Source organism: Schistocerca americana, chromosome 6, assembly GCF_021461395.2.
Source record: "Schistocerca americana isolate TAMUIC-IGC-003095 chromosome 6, iqSchAmer2.1, whole genome shotgun sequence".
Classification (NCBI taxonomy): Eukaryota; Metazoa; Arthropoda; class Insecta; order Orthoptera; family Acrididae; genus Schistocerca; species Schistocerca americana.
In genome coordinates, this window is record NC_060124.1 from 477,614,575 (window position 1) to 477,634,512 (window position 19,938).

A 19,938-nucleotide genomic window follows, 5' to 3' on the forward strand; every position below is an offset into this window, starting at 1 on the left:
AATCCTTCATTAACAGGGAGTGTATGTCCCTGTCATTACCTCTTCTTTCCAGCTAGGATCGAAACAAATTACATTGTCGTTCTGCTCTTCTCTTAATGACTGAGGAGGAAACTGTCACGGCACATACTGTATAAATAATTGCCTCCCCCATGTCTACAATGCCGTGAGACATAAATGTAGATAATCATTTTTTTTGTACCAGTATGACATAACAGACAACTTTAGCCCATAATTCTGTATAATCATAACGAAATTTCAATCTAGTTGCACAAAATAACAATAACTGCTTAATACATACAAACCAAGACCCTTCGGAAATTTCAGTATGAGTAAATAGCAGTTTTACCAAAATATCAACTTTCACACTCAGAAATGTAAACAAGTCTGCTGTTCTGAGAATGTGTTTGCCCTTGGGGCGCTGATGTATGCTTACACGTTAGTTGTATCGTGTAATAGTGCTAACGAAAAATTTGCAGTTCCCGACTTGTACAAATGTGGCGCTGCTGCAGACTTGTGCGGCTTTATAGTGTAATAAATAGATGCAATATTGTCAGCCTCAGTTTGGAAGGTAGGAGACGAGGTACTGGCTGAAGTAAAGCTGTGAGGAGGGGCCGTGAGTCATGCTTAGGTAGCTCAGTTGGTAGAGCAGTTGCCCGCGAAAGGCAAAGGTCACCAGTTCGAGTTAGGTCCGGCACACAGTTTTAATCTGCCAGGAAGTTTCAGCCTCATATAACTTCGTCAGATTTTAGTACTAAGTTCCCTTGACAGTCTGCCCTTTACGAGTGTTATCTGTTGGCATCACACTATGTCAGTCACAAAGAAGGCAACTAGGCAACAAGAAGAGTCTTCGAAAAGGTAGAGCGGCTCAGACCTACTCGAAACCAACTTCAAGAGTTAGCAACAGTGGAACCAGCACCCTGGCACAAAGTCAGAGTATCAGTTGCAATATTAGGACACGAGAAATTCAGGATCACTAAAAATCAAAAACAAGAGGAAACTCTTAATTATAGCGGGAATGAGTGCCTCAATGATAAAAATTTGTGCCCAAATGTCCTCAAAAGTTCAAAATGGTGGCCCATTTTATGATAATAAATGGTGTCCCCAATATGAAAACCTACCCCCTACACTTGAGGGACAAACCTCCACGGGAGGTAGAGCCCTAGCCATCACACAACACAGACACACACATACACACACACACACAAATAGCAAACTGATGGTGGATCCACATGAATTCACTGATCACTTTTTAACTTTGCCTCCACATCTTACTGATGCACTCAACTGTGGATAACAATGATTTTTATTTTTTATTTTTACCTTTTATTTTTCAGCCATCTGTATTCTTACTCCCCACGATTTCATCTCCTGTAGCAACCTCTTCATCTCAGAGTAGCACATATACACTACGACCTCAATTGTTGTCGTAGTATCTGAAGTCTGGTTCAAAAATGGTTCAAATGGCTCCTCGCACTATGCGACTTAGCTTCTGAGGTCATCAGTCGCCTAGAACTTAGAACTAATTAAACCTAACTAACCTAAGGACATCACACACATCCATGCCCGAGGCAGGATTCGAACCTGCGATCGTAGCGGTCGCTCGGCTTCAGACTGTAGTGCCTAGAACCGCACGGCTACTCCGACCGGCATCTGTAGTCTCAAAGAACTTCAAGAGCATATCACCATTCTTCAGTACTTAAGTGTCTCACTTCTGTGTACATTGATTCTTTCGAACCAGTCTTTTAAACTTAAGCCTACTATAAACATTAGAGACCCCATAACACTTCCTTGGAATACTCCGAAAGTTACCTTTATCGATTTCGTTCCATTAAGAATAACATGTTAAGTTCTGTGTCCTATAAAGTCCTGTATCTAGTCTAGTCCGACACTCCGTAAGCTCATTTGTTCACTAATGGATATGACGGAGCTGTGTGGAGCGCTTCAGGACGTCAAGGAACACGGCGTCGACCTGGGCGGTTTTCTTTACAGCACTCTACATTTCACGAATGAATAGAGCGAGCTGTTTTTTTGCAAAATCTGTGCACCATGTTGATTTATGTAGGGGGGATTTTTGCTCTCGCGAAACTTCATAATGTGTGATCGTACAAGAAGTTCCAAAACTCTACAACGAACTGACCTCGGTGATTAAGTCCTACAATTATGTGAATCATTTCGGCGACTGTTCCTGAAAATGAGAACAACTTGCGTTTTTTCCCAATCACTTGGCAGTCTTCACTGCTCCAGTGACCCACAGTAAACTGCTGCAGAGCTGTCAAATTTTTTTCGCACAGTATCGGTAGAGCCGCACAGGTATCTCATCTGATCCAGGTAGCTTTCCACTACTAGCGATTTTAGATTTCCTATTGCGCAGACTTACCCGTCAATTCAGAGTTCTTGCGATGACAGAGATGAAGAACCGTATTTCAATCTTCCATGTTAAAACAGTTTTCGAATATTATCGTCGGAACTTCATCCTTCTCACTGGTATGCTCAATTCTGCGGTCATAATGGGAATTTTAGTTTCGAATTCAGTGAACGCTTCTCGCAACTCTCTGCATACTTTCATTTCGGCTTTATTCGGCTCCGCTTTTTATTTTACTTTATTTATTAAGTAAACATTGATTTCCCTTAATCCTGTGATGAAGTCCTTCTTCGCGTAGTAACTTTTTAACGCGGCTGTTGTAGGACGGTGGGTCTTTACCACCCTTAAAACCTTTCTCGGAACTTAATTTTCCTAGCCGTATTGCACAATACTTCTGTATTTCCCTCATTTTTCTTTCATATCTGAGAGCTAAATGTTTGTTGTTGTTATTCATTTATTTTGAGAATTGTTTCCTGTCAGTCTTGTTCAGCAAAAATACATGCCTACTTTTCCAAAAGCTCTTGTAACACATGTATTGTTAAATTAAAAGGAAGGTCAGCGTTGGCCGTAATATCGATGTTTTATTGATAGCAGTATCGATTTTTGATCACATAGTGATCATCTTCAGTGCTTAGGTGTACAAATTAAATTCAGACATTGGTATCAAGTTATCAAAAACCAAAACTGAGAATCGATTATTGTGATTGCTTCTCAGTTTTTGTTATTGATAACTTGATACCAGCGTCTGAGTTTCATTTGTACACCACAGCACTATGTGATCGAAAATGATTCTGCTATCAATAAAACATCAATATTACGGCCAACGCTGACCTTCCTTTTAATTTAAAATATATGGTCGTTGTGCACACAGCACTCCATGGAGTCACCAATCAACATGTATTGCTGTTATAAAAGCCTTATGATCACAGGTGCCCACCTCTACATTAATCGACTCGGAAAGCTCGGGTCTTTAGTTACTAGGAGGTCTGAGAAATTACCTCACGTGTCGGTTCTCTGTGCACTGATGACACAAAAGTCGTGCAATAACGAAATGCACATACACAGATGGCAGTAGTATTGCGTACATTAAGTATAAAACGGTAGAGCCGTCGTTTGTATTCAGCTGATTCAGGTGAAAATGTTGCCGACGTGATTATAGCCGCACGACAGGAATTACCAGACTTCGAACGCGAAATGGTAGCTACAACTAGATGCATGGAAAATTTCAAATTTAAAATCATTAGCGAATTCAGTATTCCGGGATCCTCAGCGTCAAGAGTGTGCCGAGAACAACAAATTTTCTCACCACGTACAACGCAGTGGCCGACTGCCTTCACTTAACGACCGAGAGCAACGGCGTTAGCGTAGATGGTTCAAATGGCTCTGAGCACTATGGGACTTAACACCTGAGGTCATCAGTCCCTTAGACTTAGAACTACTTAAACCTAACTAACCTAAGGACATCACACACATCCATGCCCGAGGCAGGATTCGAACCTGCGACCGTAGCAGCCGCGTGGCTCCGGACTGAAGCGCCTAGAACCGCTTGACCACCGTGGCCGGCGTTAGCGTAGAATTTTCTGTGCTAACAAACAAGATACACTGTGTGAAATGACCGCAGGCATCAATGTAGGACGTGCGACGAAAGTGTCTGCTAAGACAGTGCGGTGTAATCTGGCGTTAATGAGCTATGGCAGCAGACGACCAAAGCGAGTGCCTTTTCTAACTGCACGACATCACTCACACTATGTCTCCTGGGTCCGTCACCATACCTGTTGGACCCTAGACGACTGGAAAACTGTGCCCTGGTCAGATGGGTCCCGTTTCCAATTGGTAAGAGCTGCTGGTAGGGTTCGAGTGTAAAGCAGACCCCCCCCCCCCCCCCCCCGAAGTGGAAGCTGGTGGTGGCTCCATAATGGTGTAGGCTGTTTTTACATGGAATGGCTTACGTCCTTTGGTTCAACTGAACCGACCATAGACTGGAAATGGCTATGTTCGACTACTTGGAGACCATTTGAAACCACTCATCGACTCCAAGTTTCCAAAGATTTCGTGTCACCGACCGCAATTGTTCGCCATTGGTTTCAAGAATATTCTGGTCAATTCGAGCAAACGATTTGGCTACACAACGCGCCCGACATGAAAACCGTCGAACATTTATTGGACGTAATCCAGTGGTCAGTCCTTGTACAATATGCAGCACCGGCAACGCTTTCACCATTGTGTACGGTTATAGAGGCAGCATGGCCCAGTATTTCTGCAGGGACTTCCAATGACACGTTGAGTCCTTACCAGGTCGAGCTGCTGCAGTACACCGGGCAAAAGGAAGTCCGACACGATATTAGGGGGTATTCCATGCCTTCGGACACCTTATTTTATATTCGAATTAATTTTCAGGTAAGGCAGTCAAAACAATCTCACACGAATGCCTGTCTCTGGCACTGGTTTTAATCGCACGACTCTAACATTGTACTATAAATGCAGAAGTGAAATCTTCCCCTGTTGCAAACCTCCTCATGGTTGTTGACTTCTCGGAGGCATGTCGTCTATACTAGCATCCGGTAACCATGTTTGACACACCTTTGATGCTTATCTTCACCCAGATCATATTTCGAAGCTGTTACAAACTAACTACACTTACTGGCCATTAAAACTGCTACACCACGAAGATGACGAGCTACAGACGCGAAATTTAACCGACAGGAAGAAGATGCTGTGATATGCAAATGATTAGCTTTTCAGAGCATTCACACAAGGCTGGCGCCGGTGGCGACACCTACAACGTTCTAACCGATTTCTCATACACAAACAGCAGTTGATCGGCGTTGCCTGGTGAAACGTTGTTGTGATGCCTCGTGTAAGGAGGAGAATAGCGTACCATCACTCTTCCGACTTTGATAAGGCTAGGCGCAAATTGAGACGCGTACAGCACGTGTGACGTGACACGACACTACAGCGCGACACGCACGTGCCGCACGGGTCGCGCGGGTGCAGCGCATATTGCGACGCGTACACCATACTTCGCACGCGCCGACTGGCGACGCTCTGCGCTGACAGAACCGAGGCGCACGCAATCTCTTATCTTTCTCAAACCATTTTACAGAAACTATTCTCTGACAATATATGATTTTTGCCTTACTTGTAGCGTTATATGTCAGCTTCGTGACGAAGTGCCCATCACCTCGCTAATGACCATTCTTATTGTGATGTACAAATTTTAGTAAGACACTATCCAAAACTCAAAAATTTTGCAACGAAAATTAGGGTCGCTATGATTTTGCGTTTGGTGCGTATTACACCATATGTTGCTGCGTGTGAAATTTAGCTAACATGCTGAATTTTTGTTTAGACTTGGGAGGAGGTCTCTATCTGCCTCCGATCTCGAGAAAATGGATCCCATGTAGCGCGCTCACTTCCGATCTCAGGCCCGCGAGAATGAAATACTCGCAACATCTCTCGTATCTCCTAAACCGCTCGAGACATCGAAACGAAAGTTTGGCGAATGATAGCACACAAGGAGGAGAGTGTTTTGCCCATTTTTAAACACACGGTACTTTCTTATCTATGGCGATATATCACTACTTATACTTCTTTTTTTTATTTATGTCACTCCAGTGACAGTAATTTTTTAAGCGTTATCGATAGCTAGCGAAACAAGAGCTTCCTAGTATGAAAATAAAAATGAAATTTCTTCTTTTATGTTACTGCAAACCGATACTATGAGGTTTTTCGTAAGCTATTGAGCTCTGTGATTGCCAATTACTTGTTTAATGAGGCCCTCCGTTTCGGAATTCTGTCTCAATAGTTGTTGTGAGATGAGTTTGGCAAATTACACTGTGACAAAGGAAGTACAATTAAACCAGTCACCAAGGGAAACGTGGCCTTTACTCATAAATGGTAATGCCTCTTCGAATGAGAAAAGGTTAACAACTCACACAAAAACAGATTGGAAATTCTGCTGGAATTTTGGTGGAATCTCCGTAACCTATCGTATTTTTAACACTGAACGACTGGAATGGAAACTTACCAAAGGATTTTATTCCTTCTCTTGATCTGATTAGTATTGAAATAATGACGAGCGTTCCTTCAGGAGGAATGATAGGCACATGCCAGATACTGGTTACTCACCTACGGCTTGCCAAACTGACAATGTGTGATCGCGAATAAAATAGTTGTTATTGAGAAAAATAAACAACTGATCTGTCGCACAACACAATGGTCAGTGTATTGTCAGCAGCGAAGGATAATGCGCGCGACAGGAATGCACAAGCTAGCCTTGTGTGCCTTGTGAGATGCAATTCGGAAAACACTGTCATGAAAGTAGATCTGCCTTTGTCAGCAGCATATTTCAACAAATTAAATATATCTAATCATAACACTCTTTTAGGATATTCCTACTTTCGTAATAATACCGACCATTTTCTTCATTTGTGTAGCCTGTTGTTGTATAAGTAATTTATTAATGCTGATAATGTCCATGCAACAACTGAAATGCTTTTTCTCATCACGGCGAACCAATTAAAACATTGTTATTTGTGACTCCTTTTCGACTGTTTCTAGCTTGCGTGGAAATACGTTGTTCACATGCATGTAGTACAGTGTGTCGTATTACATTATTACATCCATATCAGAGTAATCACAGTGAAACTTCTATACTTCAGATATTGGACGCTTTTTACCAGAAGCACAAAGGGATCACACCTGTGGAGATTATCCCTTTCTAAATTTTTGTAACGGATCGTACAGATACGCTAGCTTACTAGGCAGCGAGAAGATAAACTTGCTTTACTTTCCTGCCTTGATTCTTAATCACATGATTTTGTAATATTCCTTGCTTCCTTATTAACTACCCCCTGTCCCTTCTTGCGATCTGAAAACATCGTGGAGGCGTATGGTGCAATTCCAGCGGCCAATGGCTCATCAGTTACTGAAGTATACATTTTTCTTGGCAGAAGAAAAACAAAACAAAACTATGCAGATATAAATAACAGAAAAGTATAACGCGCTAACTAAGAAAGCTGGAGCGTTTAAATGGCGAAAAACGAAACACTACCCAAAGGCAATAAAATTCAGTACACAATAATGCAAAATTTATCGTTTGGGCAATATTACCACTGCTCATATGCGCCGTTCCGATGTGAGCATATGGCCGGGCTTCTTTTCCGCTCCCCGCCTCAAATTTCCCACGGTACTGGCGTGGCAAGCGCGGCGCGCGGCGCGAGAAACTGTGCCTCAACCACAACGCCGCGCGACCTGGCGCAGGCGCGTGTCGCGTCCCAGTCGCGTCGCGTCGCAATTTCCGCGGTCCCATTTGAACCTGGGATGTTACAATAACGCGCGCTGCGCTGCGCCGCGCCACACGCGCTATACGCGTCTCAATTTGCGCCTAGCCTAAAGGTCGGGTTGTAGCCTATCGCGATTGCAGTTTATCGTATCGCGACTTTGCTGCTCACGTTGGTCGAGAACCAATTACTGTTAGCAGAATATAGAATCGGTGGGTTCAGGAGGGTAATACGGAACGCCGTGCTGGATCCCAACGGCCTCGCATCACTAGCAGTCCAGATGACAGGCATCTTATCCGGATGGCTGTAACGGATCGTGTAGCTACGTCTCGATCCCTGAATCAACAGATGGGGACGTTTCCAAGACAACAACCATCTACACGAACAGCTCGACGACGTTTGCAGCAGAATGGACTATCAGCTCGGAGACCATGCCTGCGGTTACCGTTGACACTGCATCACAGACAGGAGCGCCTGCGATGGTGCACTCAACCACGAACCTGGGTGCACGAATGGCAAAACGTCATTTTTCGGACGAATCCAGTTTCTGTTTACAGCATCATGATGGTCGCATCCGTGTTTGGCGACGTCGCGGTGAACACATATTGGAAACGTGTATTCGTCATCGTCATACCGGCGTACCACCTGGCGTGGCGGTATGGGGTGCCATTGGTTATACGTCTCGGTCACCTCTTGTTCGCCTTGACGGCATTTTGAACAGTGGACGTTACATTTCAGATGTGTTACGACCCGTGGCTCTACCCTCCATTCGATCCCTGCGAAACCCTAAATTTCAGCAGGATAATGCACGACCACGTTTTGCAGATCCTGTACGAGCCTTTCTGGATACAAAAAATGTTCGTCTGCCAGATCTCTCACCAATTGAAAACGTCTGATCAATGGTGGTCGAACAACTGGCTCGTCACAATACGCCAGTCACTACTTTTGATGAACTGTGGTATCGTGCTGAAGCTGCACGGGCAGCTGTACATGTACACGCCATCCAAGCCCTGTTTGACTCAATGCCCAGGTGTGTCAAGGCTGTTATTACGGCCAGAGGTGGTTGTTCTGGGTACTGATTTCTCAGGATCTATGCACCCAATTTGCGTGAAAATATAATCGGATGTCAGTTCTAGTATAATATATTTGTCCAATGAATACCCGTTTATCATCTGCATTTCTTCTTGGTGTAGCAATTTTAATGACCAGTAGTGTAGATATTATTATGTTCAATGCGGTAGCAAACATACAGCCAGTTCCAAAAGAAAGTGTATCTCATAATTTTAAACGTAGCGTCCGCAGCGACATCTATCGTAGTGGTCTCGAACCTGTACTCAAAGAGCTATTGGACAGTGTGCAGACAAAAAGTGAGAGTTAATGTGTTGTTTTGTTGGTTGCAGTTTAAAATGGGTGCTAAGTACCTGAAGCGTCACGAGGCAGTGCTTCTTGTAAATCATACAAAGGTCCGTTAAGAAGCTATTTGGTTCGAACGAGCCAAACTGGGTGCTTCAAGAGGATAACAATCCGAAAGATCGCAGCCGTCTCTGTACAGCGTGGAAACAAAGACAATGGGGTGTCCACGATGGATTGGCCTACAATGTCTCCGGCTGCAAATCAGATCGAAACTGTTTGGTAGTATATTAAGATGAAGCTCACAGGAAAGTCAGTATATACTTTCAAGCTGCTGTCACATCAAATCAGGACGATACTGAAAGAACATGCAGAAAATTTCGTGAAATAATACCATATATTTTCATGTAAACATTTTAAGACGTGTATATTTCTATCGTCTATTGTCAAATCACAATTTATGAAAGATGTTAATATTTTATTAATAGGATTATGTAGGAATAATTAATATTTGTCATGCTGGAAATAATTGTGGTAGCAGGAAATGTCTGCACCAAATTATAGTTGGCAGGAGAGACCGCACATTGATAAAATTTTTAAAAAGGGTGGGCGAGACCGCGTATTGATACATTTTAAGAAAAGAGCGGGATAGACCGCGCGTTGATACATTTTGTAATGGTAGTGATGTGTCGACAGAAGTGCCGACACAGTGTGATTTGAGGGGACCGCAATGCACGCTATAAACACACGAAGGATGGCGTGAGGTCTGAAACAGGATACCTAATGGAAGCTATAAAGAAAAGTACGTAACTTTTGGAATACTTAACTTTAATCCATCCTTGTTGTATACATCGTTCTTGATGAGACATGCTTTATACGATAAGTATCAATTGCTATGTAAGGCTAATGGCGCCTTGCTAGGTCGTAACCATGGACTTAGCTGAAGGCTATTCTAACTATCAGCTCGGCAAAGGAGCGAGGCTTCGTCAGTGTAGTCGCTAGCAAAGTCGTCCGTACAACTGGGTCGAGTGCTAGTCCGTATCTCGAGACCTGCCTTGTGGTGGCGCTCAGTCTGCTATCACTGACAGTGGCGACATGCGGGTCCGACACCACCTAGCAAGTGTGCTGTCTGGCGGTGACACCACATTCCTCCCCCGCAAATCGGCGAACGGTCGTGTTATAAGGCTTCCGCCCGCCGTGGGGAGGACCCCATGTTGACGTATGCGATGAGGTGGGGAGCCTAACAACAGGCGAGGCTGTGCCACCCGCACCCGGCCATTCGGTCCGAGGGGAGCTAGGAAACGCCTGAAAACCTAGTCCAGGGTGCACGTCAACATGCGGTGTATGCGCCCGTAAAGAGACAGGAGGGGCCGATGGGTCGACCTCCATTGCGTCGGGGTACCCGACGCGCGAAGACGCCATGTGGTCCGGAGCGGGCAAGAGGTCCATGGCGGAGGACAGCTGGTCACGGGAAGCGATAGGCGGCGCGTGACCCAGGGAGGCGCTTGGCGGTTGCAGCGAAGCGTCCACTGCGGGCGGCGCCGGCGGGAGGCCAAGCGGCGGCGGCGGCGGCGACGCGTCGCCATGGGGAAAAATGGAAGGCAGCGTCGGTAACACCTGGGGATGAGGCGAGCCAGTAGATGGGTCCCCAGGGCGCTGACCGGACGGCACCGTCGCTGAAAGCAGACGAGGAGCGGCAGAACCCAGGCGACGACAGAGGCGCAGCTGATGGAGATGCCGACGCACCTCACCAGAGGCCCCCAAAACCAAATACATCGCGCGGCCGAGGCAGCGAAGAATGCGCCCTGCGAGCCAACGCTGTGAACCTCGATAGTTGCGATAGAATACAACGTCGCCTGGAGCAAAAGCAGGAGTCTGCCACTGCACAGGAACCTGATGCGGCGGATGCAGCAAAACATCAAGGTTCGACGAGGACGACCGTGCAGTAACTCAGCCGGCGAGCGACCATCTCGGGGCTGAGAGAGATACGAAGACAAAAAGAGCAACAACGCGTCCTCCCGAGAATGCGACTCTTTTAACTTCAACATCTGTGACTTGAAAGTCCGGACCAATCGTTCAGCGGCACCGTTTGACTGAGCCGAAAACGGCGCGGATGTCAGATGTTGAATACCATTGGCCTTGCAGAAAGACTGAAATTCTGCAGACATGTATTGTGGGCCATTGTCGGAAACAATAGCCAGCGGAAGACCTTCAATGCAAAAGATAGCAGACAACGCTTGGATGGTGGCAGATGACGTCGTGGAAGACATCCGGACAACAAAAGGAAAATTACTGAAGGCATCTACCACAACCAACCATCTAGCATTTCAGAATGGACCAGCAAAATCGATGTGCAAGCGTTGCCAAGGGGAAGTGGCTTTTGGCCATGCAAAGAATTTCCGCGGCGGTGCGGATTGTTGTTCGGCACACGCCATGCAAGAAGAGCACATATTCGTAATCGCAGCATCGATTCCGAACCGAGAACAGCGCTGACGAGCAAGTTGTTTCGTTCGCACGATACCCCAATGTCCTTGGTGAAAAAGCCGTAAAACAGAGGACTGTAACGAACGTGGGACCACGACTCTGGACTGATCATTATCAGAACGCAACAACAAAATACCACGTCGAACAAAAAGTCTCTCCTTGTGAGCAAAAAATCTGCGAACCAACGGATCCTCTATCCGTGACCTTGACAAGGGCCATTGTGTAGCAACAAAACGCAAAACGGTAGCAAGGACAGGGTCAGCAGCTGTGGCTGTAACTACACGACGAAAATCAATCGGAAACGATTCGACCGCGTCATCGGTTTCCGAATCAATGAACATGCAAGCAAGTTCGGAAGAATCGAATGCTCTATCCTCAGCAACAGGCAAACAGGACAACGCATCAGCGTTTCCGTGCTTAGCAGTGGACCGATACAAGATATCGTAGCGGTACTGCGAGAGGAAAATAGACCAGCAAATAAATTTCTGCGCTGTACGTGGAGGTACAGGCTTGTTCGGATGAAAAAGCGATGTCAAAGGTTTGTGGTCTGTGATGATGGTAAAGTGACGACCATACAAGAAATCATGAAACTTTGCAACACCAAAGACGAAAACCAAAGCTTCTTTCTTTATCTGTGAGTAATTTCTTTGTGCAGACGAGAGCAATTTGGACGCAAAGGCAATAGGGCGATCATGCGATCCATCCTTGTGCGCAAGCACAGCACCGATCCCGAAATCCGATACATCCACCATCAACCAAAGGGGTGTCTGGGGATCGAATGGCGTAAGGCAAGTATTTGAAAGCAACGCCGATTTCAACTGGCGAAAGGCGCGTTCGCATTCCGTCGTCCAGACGAACGGAACACCTGTACGGCGTAAGCGATGAAGCCGAGCTGAAATGGAAGAGGCATGCGGGAGAAAGTTATGATAATAGTTAATTTTTCCCAATACACTCTGTAGCTGCTTCAAATTCTGCGGCGAAGGCAAGTCTTGTATGGCACGGAGGTGCTCTGGACTGGGATGTATGCCTTGGGCATTGATTATATGTCCCAGATATGGCAAGTCACGCGCAAAAAACACACATTTGTCCTTCCACAACCGAAGACCATTTTGTTGCAAAACCTGAAATAATGTTCGAAGATTTGCTAAATGTTCATCTGCTGTCTTTCCGGAGATCACAATATCGTCCAGATAGTTTGCTGCAGTAGGGACCGACACACAAACAGTTCGTACATATTGCTGAAACAATGCAGGGGCGGATGCACCCCCGAATGGCAGTCTTTTGAATCGGTACAAACCAAGATGCGTGTTAACCACAAAGACGCGCTGGGAATCTTCGTCCACTGGTATTTGCAAGTACGCATCTGCTAGGTCCAACTTCGAAAAGTATTTACCCGGGCACAGTTTATCAAAAAGATCTTCTGGGTGGGGTAAAGGAAAAGTTGCAATCACTAGTTGTGGATTCACTGTTGCCTTGAAGTCCACACAAAGTCTCAATTTTCCAGAAGGTTTCGGCAAATTTACTAAGGGTGAGGCCCAGAGAGAAGCTTGCACACGTTCAATTACACCTTGTGATTCTAAATCGTGTAATGTACTTGCGACCTCATCACGCAATGTGTGACGAACATTGCGCACTCTGAAAAATTTCGGTTGCGCACTGACTTTCAGTTCCAAATCTGCTTCATAGTTCTGAGCGCAACCTAAGCCCAGTGCAAAAATGTCTGCAAATTCTTCACACAGACGAGAAACACTGTCTGAAGGCACAGTCTGATTCACTGATAGGACCTGATTTACTATAGACATGTTAAACAGCTGAAATAAATCTAAACCAAACAAGTTCACTGCAGTAGAAGAACGAAGGACGTAAAAAGACACAAGTTTTGTTTGTCCCTTGTATGTCGCAAGAAGGCAGCACCGTCCGAACACAGGGATCGCGTGACCTGTATATGTAGTTAGCTGAACATTTGCGGCACGCAATGGAGGAGTGCCCAGTTGGTTGTACGTGTCTTTAGTGATCAGAGAAACCGCAGCTCCGGTATCGAGCTGGAACGGGTTCACGTTACCATTAATGTCCAAGTCTACAAAAAGTTTATTGTCCTGCTGACGATAAGAGTGACTGTCTCGTGCAACGTGAACAGACACTGGTACAGAATCACTTGCTAATCGACGTGATTTCCGGCGACATCGACGCACACTTTGTGTGGGACGAACACAGTCACCGTTAGAGAGAGTGGCACTGGGCGGAGTGGAATGAACTACATGGATGTCCATGGGTGAAGGTTCACGAGCCTGAGTATTCTTGGTTCGATTCCGGCGTGAAGCAAAGGGCCAGGAATCGTTGTGAGTGTCCGATCTGAGCTTTTTCTGGCAAACACTCTGAACATGTCCTTTTTTATTACAGAAAAAGCAAATAGCTTGGCGTGACGGGCAATTCTCACGTGAATGTCTAGTAGCACACCGCAGGCATGATTTCACTGCATTTGTATGCTTGCGTGGCACACGTGGAGAGCTAGGCGGCAGATGCGCGGACGAGCGCGAGGGCTGTTTACAGTTCCGTGCAGCTCGCCCGGCGGGCCGGTTAATGTGACACACAGCTGGCGAAGTTGCAAATGATTCCTGAGCAAAGTCAAGTGTGTCTTGCCTATCCAATATGTCTATCACTTGTTGAAGGGGGGGTTAACTAGTTTCAAAATCTGTTCCCGTATACGAACATCAGAAACGTTCTGTGCAATTGCATCACATACCATTGTATCTGAATAAGGGAGTCCACATTCACACTCAAAAGCACAATCCCTTGTAAGGTCTTGCAAAGTTGCAACCCACTCCCTATTACTCTGACCGGCCGTACGTTTCGTACGAAAGAAAGTATACCTCTTTGCAACTACATTGACTGTTTCCTTGAAATAGGCATCTAAAGCAGACAAAATTTCTTCGTAGGACAGAGTTGCTACGTCGCGTCGGGGAAATAATTTCACTATCACACGGTACGTTTGCACCCCTACACACGACAATAAGTGAGGTTGCCGCTTGTTACCTTGAATTCTGTAGGTGGCGAGATGGAATCCAAATTGGCGTGACCACTCCGTCCATGTTTCCTTAGGTGGGTCAAATGGCCGGAACGGGGGTGCAACAGCATGTTGTGGCTGCGGTAGTGGTGATGCGGCGGCCGCCGCATCGGTTTGCATGGCACGTTGACCCTGGATGAGCTGTCCAAGGGCATCCAATAACGCCTGCGTCTGCTGATTCTGCAAGCGATAAAATTCGGACAGTACATCTGGAGAAGACATGACACAAGTAAATGTAAGCAAGTAGAAAGAACAAGACCCTTTTTTGACTCGTCGCCATATGATGTGTCGACAGAAGTGCCGACACAGTGTGATTTGAGGGGACCGCAATGCACGCTATAAATACACGAAGGATGGCGTGAGGTCTGAAACAGGATACCTAATGAATGCTATAAAGAAAAGTACGTAGCTTTTGGAATACTTAACTTTAATCCATCCTTGTTGTATACATCGTTCTTGATGAGACATGCTTTATACGATAAGTACCAATTGCTATGTAAGGCTAACGGCGCCTTGCTAGGTCGTAGCCATGGACTTAGCTGAAGGCTATTCTAACTTTCTGCTCGGCAAAGGAGCGAGGCTTCGTCAGTGTAGTCGCTAGCTACGTCGTCCGTACAACCGGGGCGAGTGCTAGTCCGTATCTCGAGACCTGCCTTGTGGTGGCGCTCGGTCTGCGATCACTAACAGTGGCGACATGCGGGTCCGACATGTACTAATGGACCGCGGCCGATTTAAAACTACCACCTACCAAGTGTGGTGTCTGGCGGTGACACCACAGGTAGCAGGGATTGTCTGCACCTGAAAGCATTGTTGGCGAGAGAGACCACACTTTAGCGTTCGTAGGAAGTCAGTAGTAAGCGAGGAGTGAAGCGAGTCGGTAGGAGGTCTGAAGCGATAGGTTGAGAGGAGCGGTGTGCCCGCCAGCCACCAGCAATGATTTACAGGAGATTATAAACGGATGTACAGAGACATCAGCAAACTTATCATAAGAGAAACTAATATTATTGAATTATTTTTTTGAGAAAATCAAGACTACTGTAGGTATGTTTGCGCATTGCTAGTTGTAAGATTATTGTAAAAAGTAAGTCCCATTTGAACGTTTGTAAATTCATTTCATTCAGAATATAATTAATATTTGCCAGCAATATTGCATTACTGATTATAATCCATTCCAAAAACCATTAACGTAAAACGCAAAATTTTATTGTTGTCAAGAAAAAGTGTAACTATGAATTCCGTAACTTCTGTCAAATTAATTAAAGAATAAAGTCAGCTTTGCTATTAAAGAATAATGTCAGCTTTGCTGTTAAAGAATAACGTCAGCTTTGGTAATAAATACAGCCACTTATTATGACAGCCCACCAGCAGCTAATAAAGTATAGTAAAACAGAGTAATTATATTCATGTCGCAGTTCGATGTAGCAGTCAGATGGCGATCCAGTAACAATAAAAAAGGTAAGGAACAGTTCTGGGTTATTGCAGATAACGACTGAGGGCCACGACGATGATACATTCTATGTTTCGTCGAAATAATCAGGAAATCACTTTTAATAAGCAGCTTTGAAATTTGTATGCGAAGATTGAGAAAGAGAATTAATTTCAGAGGGAAGATTTCATTTGCTATTATTAAGCAAGAGACAGAAATCCTAGGGGAAGGTTTCATAGATTATTGTAGAAGGGAAGGTTGTGTAACAAAACAGATATACGAAGGAGACGGGAAGGTTTCACTTGGCGACATCCAATCAGTAACACTCTTTAGTGAATCTACTGTGAAAATGAATATAGTGACTCTGACAATTGTTTGAATAAGCTAGTGTTAAGTGGCGCAACGATTATACTACAGTGTATACCTTTAATTCACAGCCCAATGGTAATTCTGTTTGCTCTATTGATTCTGCGTTGAAAAGTGTTTGTGCAGTGTGGAATACGCTTTGAACAGTGATATATTTTGTTGCGTGTGCTAATTATAGGCAATGTCCCACAGAATAATTACTCCTGCTCAAAATGATAAAAGTGTAGAAAATACTGACGAGAAATTCTTTTCAGGATTAGACAGAAATAATACATGTGAAAAACCCGATAGTGAAACGTTAGGTGAACAGACATTCGAGAGTAGTAATAATATGGAATCTTTTGACGAACGATCAACTTCAGAAATGCCAACTGATAATGAGACATTAGTGCAAAATAATTTGTTTTTACATACAACAGACGCTACACAGCCACAAATTACGCGTATCAGACATAATAGTTTCAGTAAAGAAACCACTATAATGCAGTCAAACAGTGTGACTCCTTTACGTGCCGAAAGAGATTCAAACGGTACACAGCTACACAATCTGGGTAGCAGATACCATAGTTTTATTGACGAAAATTCAGAAACAGCGGAAGAGGTGACACGATTACAATTATCTGAGGATGTTCAAATGAACACAGATGTACAACCTTTATCAACGGATACAAATACACTCAGAAGTCAATCTGCAGCGGATCCAATAATGGCATTTTTGTTACAAATGAGACAAGACATGAATGTAAAATTTAACAGAAGGGCACAAGAATCAGGAGACCTAAAAACCGAAATCAAGGTAGTGGCTGAAAAATATTCACAATCAAACCAAGAATTACACGCCAAGATTCAAGAAATAACAGATGAACAAGAAGCATTCGCGGTTAGCATATGAGAAACAATGGCAGAAAACTTTTCTAAACAAAGCGCTCACATTGATGAACGCTTTAACAATCACACAGAAAACTGTTTGAAACGTCACCGCGAACTGGTGTGATCGCAGGACAAAGAACGAAAAGACTTTTACAAACAATTACTAAACAGCGACAGGACGACAAAATGAAAGTGTTTGCTCACGAAAAAACTTATGTGGACAATAACATACACTCGATTTCGGCAGAAATCGAAACGGTTAAGGAGACAAATATTCAAATACAAGAGAGGCTCACGGAAATTCAGTCACACAAAATTGAGGCGAAAATTTCTAAAGACACTGAATTCCAGAATATTAGGGATGAATTAACAGAAGAAGTTCTGACACTAACTGACAAAATAGAACACATAGAAATCAATCAAGACTCAGAAAATTTGAAGGTAGATTTTAAGATAGTAACCAAAAGTAATCGTAAATTCCGAAACGAACTGACAGAAAAGATCAACGAACTCATTACAAGAATAGACCTGTTAGGTACTAACAATGACAGTAAATCAGATAACACTACACCAGTCTCAGTTCAACAGATTTCTAATAGTAAAAATACACAAATTACGAATGTGCAACAAACAATCAGACCTAGAATCAAGTAATAAGTTGTTACATCAGAAAATCAATCCTTTACGGCAAGGAATAGCTGACACACAAGAAACAACTGCAAACAATCAATTCCAACAGAACACACACCATTACGACATTTCCCAGACGCACAATACATATAATGTCAATAGACTTCAGAGAGTAAGAGATCTTAATCAGGCAGAAAGACAGATAAATTCATATGCACAACATTACGAAAATAATTACACACAAAGACATGACTGTTTCGACCACAAGCATTTCCTTTCAGTGAGAAAGTTTAAAATATTTAGAAACGACAGGACGCTAATACATTCACTGGACTGGATCCAAGAATTCAATGCAGCACTCCCACCGTCATGGCCAGTTCAACATAAGCTAGAATTTATTATTAGTTTTCTTGAAGGCGAACCAGTGAGAAGAATGCGACCAATTGCTAGACAGTGTTCTTCAGTAGGAGCATTCCAGGAAGCATTTCTAGCAGCATATTGGTCGGATACCACACAGAGCAGCATTAAAGATCGGCTAATTAGTCTGCCAAATTTCGAGAATTCTACTTTCCCAACAATCATACAATTTTTCGAGTATATTGTTGAACAAAACCAATACCTCAATGAGCCATACAGTCAATCCGCATTAATGCAGCTGTGTATTTCAAAACTCCCCAGAGCATTGAAAGTGTCTTTATTAATAGGCCAGCAAAAGGTCAGCGTGTACGCATTTAGAGACATCCTGCAATTGCTAGAGGTACACCAGGCAGATTACGCGTTTGTTAATAAGAACTTTTCACGACATAACGCAAACCAGACAAACAATGCTAATGTTGAGCAAACACGAATTCGCAATAACAATTGTAATAAACGCTTTCACAGCGAAAATGAAAATTTTAATCGAGAATACACACAGGGATTCAATGAACAGCAGTATAATAACAATGTACATTACAATTCAAGACAACAACAAAGCCATCCAAATATCACGACACATATACGACAGGAAATGCTGAACCGGTCAAACTTTCACACAACTCATCACCCAGAAAATGCGACAGGTGCAAGCTATTACACGGGTCAGCCGCAAAATACACAAAACGAACAAAGACAGCCTTTTCAGAGAAACACACGTGCCTCGCCGTATAACCACAGCTATAACAACAGAAGGAGAGAAAACGAACACCGACCGCAAAGGACATTCTACGATGATAATTTTCATAGAAATTCAAAGAGTGCACAACAACCAAGACGTCGTATGAATGTACCAGACAGAAGATTTCATCCGCTACCTACTTCTAATAGTCAAAACGGTAGAACAGTACAGCTCATATAAAACACTGAACACTCACCGACAGAAAATGAAATGTCAGAACATTTATGAGAAGAGATAGCCTGTGATGAATCTCTAAATGACGACACTATGGATAAGGACAGAGAAAAGATCACGATAGAGAATGCCATTACATTCGATGACGTGCGAGACACATTGTTACACGAAAAACTGATCATACAGAAAATTATATGCCACCCAATTATCCAGATAAATTTAACGTCGCAAAATATTTTAGCAGTAATTGATTCAGGCTCACCAATGTGTATAATTAACAAGGACACATTTAACAGAGGCAATAGCAATAACGATTACCCAGTATTCCTGTTAAATAAAACTCAAGTTAAGAGAGCATTTTCAGAAAAAAGCATTGAAGTCAAAAGACACACACAATTAACGTTTGTTTTTGCAGGGTAAACTTTCCACAGCAATTGTTGGATAGTTCCACATTTAACAACTGATATAATTTTAGGAATGAATTATCTCGTGCAATATGATGCAAAGATTGACTTTAAATCGTCATACCTAACATTACAGAAAGAATACAGTGAAGTGGTAGTGAGATTTCAAAACACAGTATCCTCAGAAGAACAAAATATGCACAGGATCAAGATTATTGCAAATTCTAAAGATAAGGATTGATATCTCACACTATACACGTATACACATAATAACAACACGGCAGAGGAACAGGAGTATAATGTATTAGAGACATTTACACGCAAGGTTGGAGACAGTATAGCAAAAGACGACACAGAATGCACAGAATTA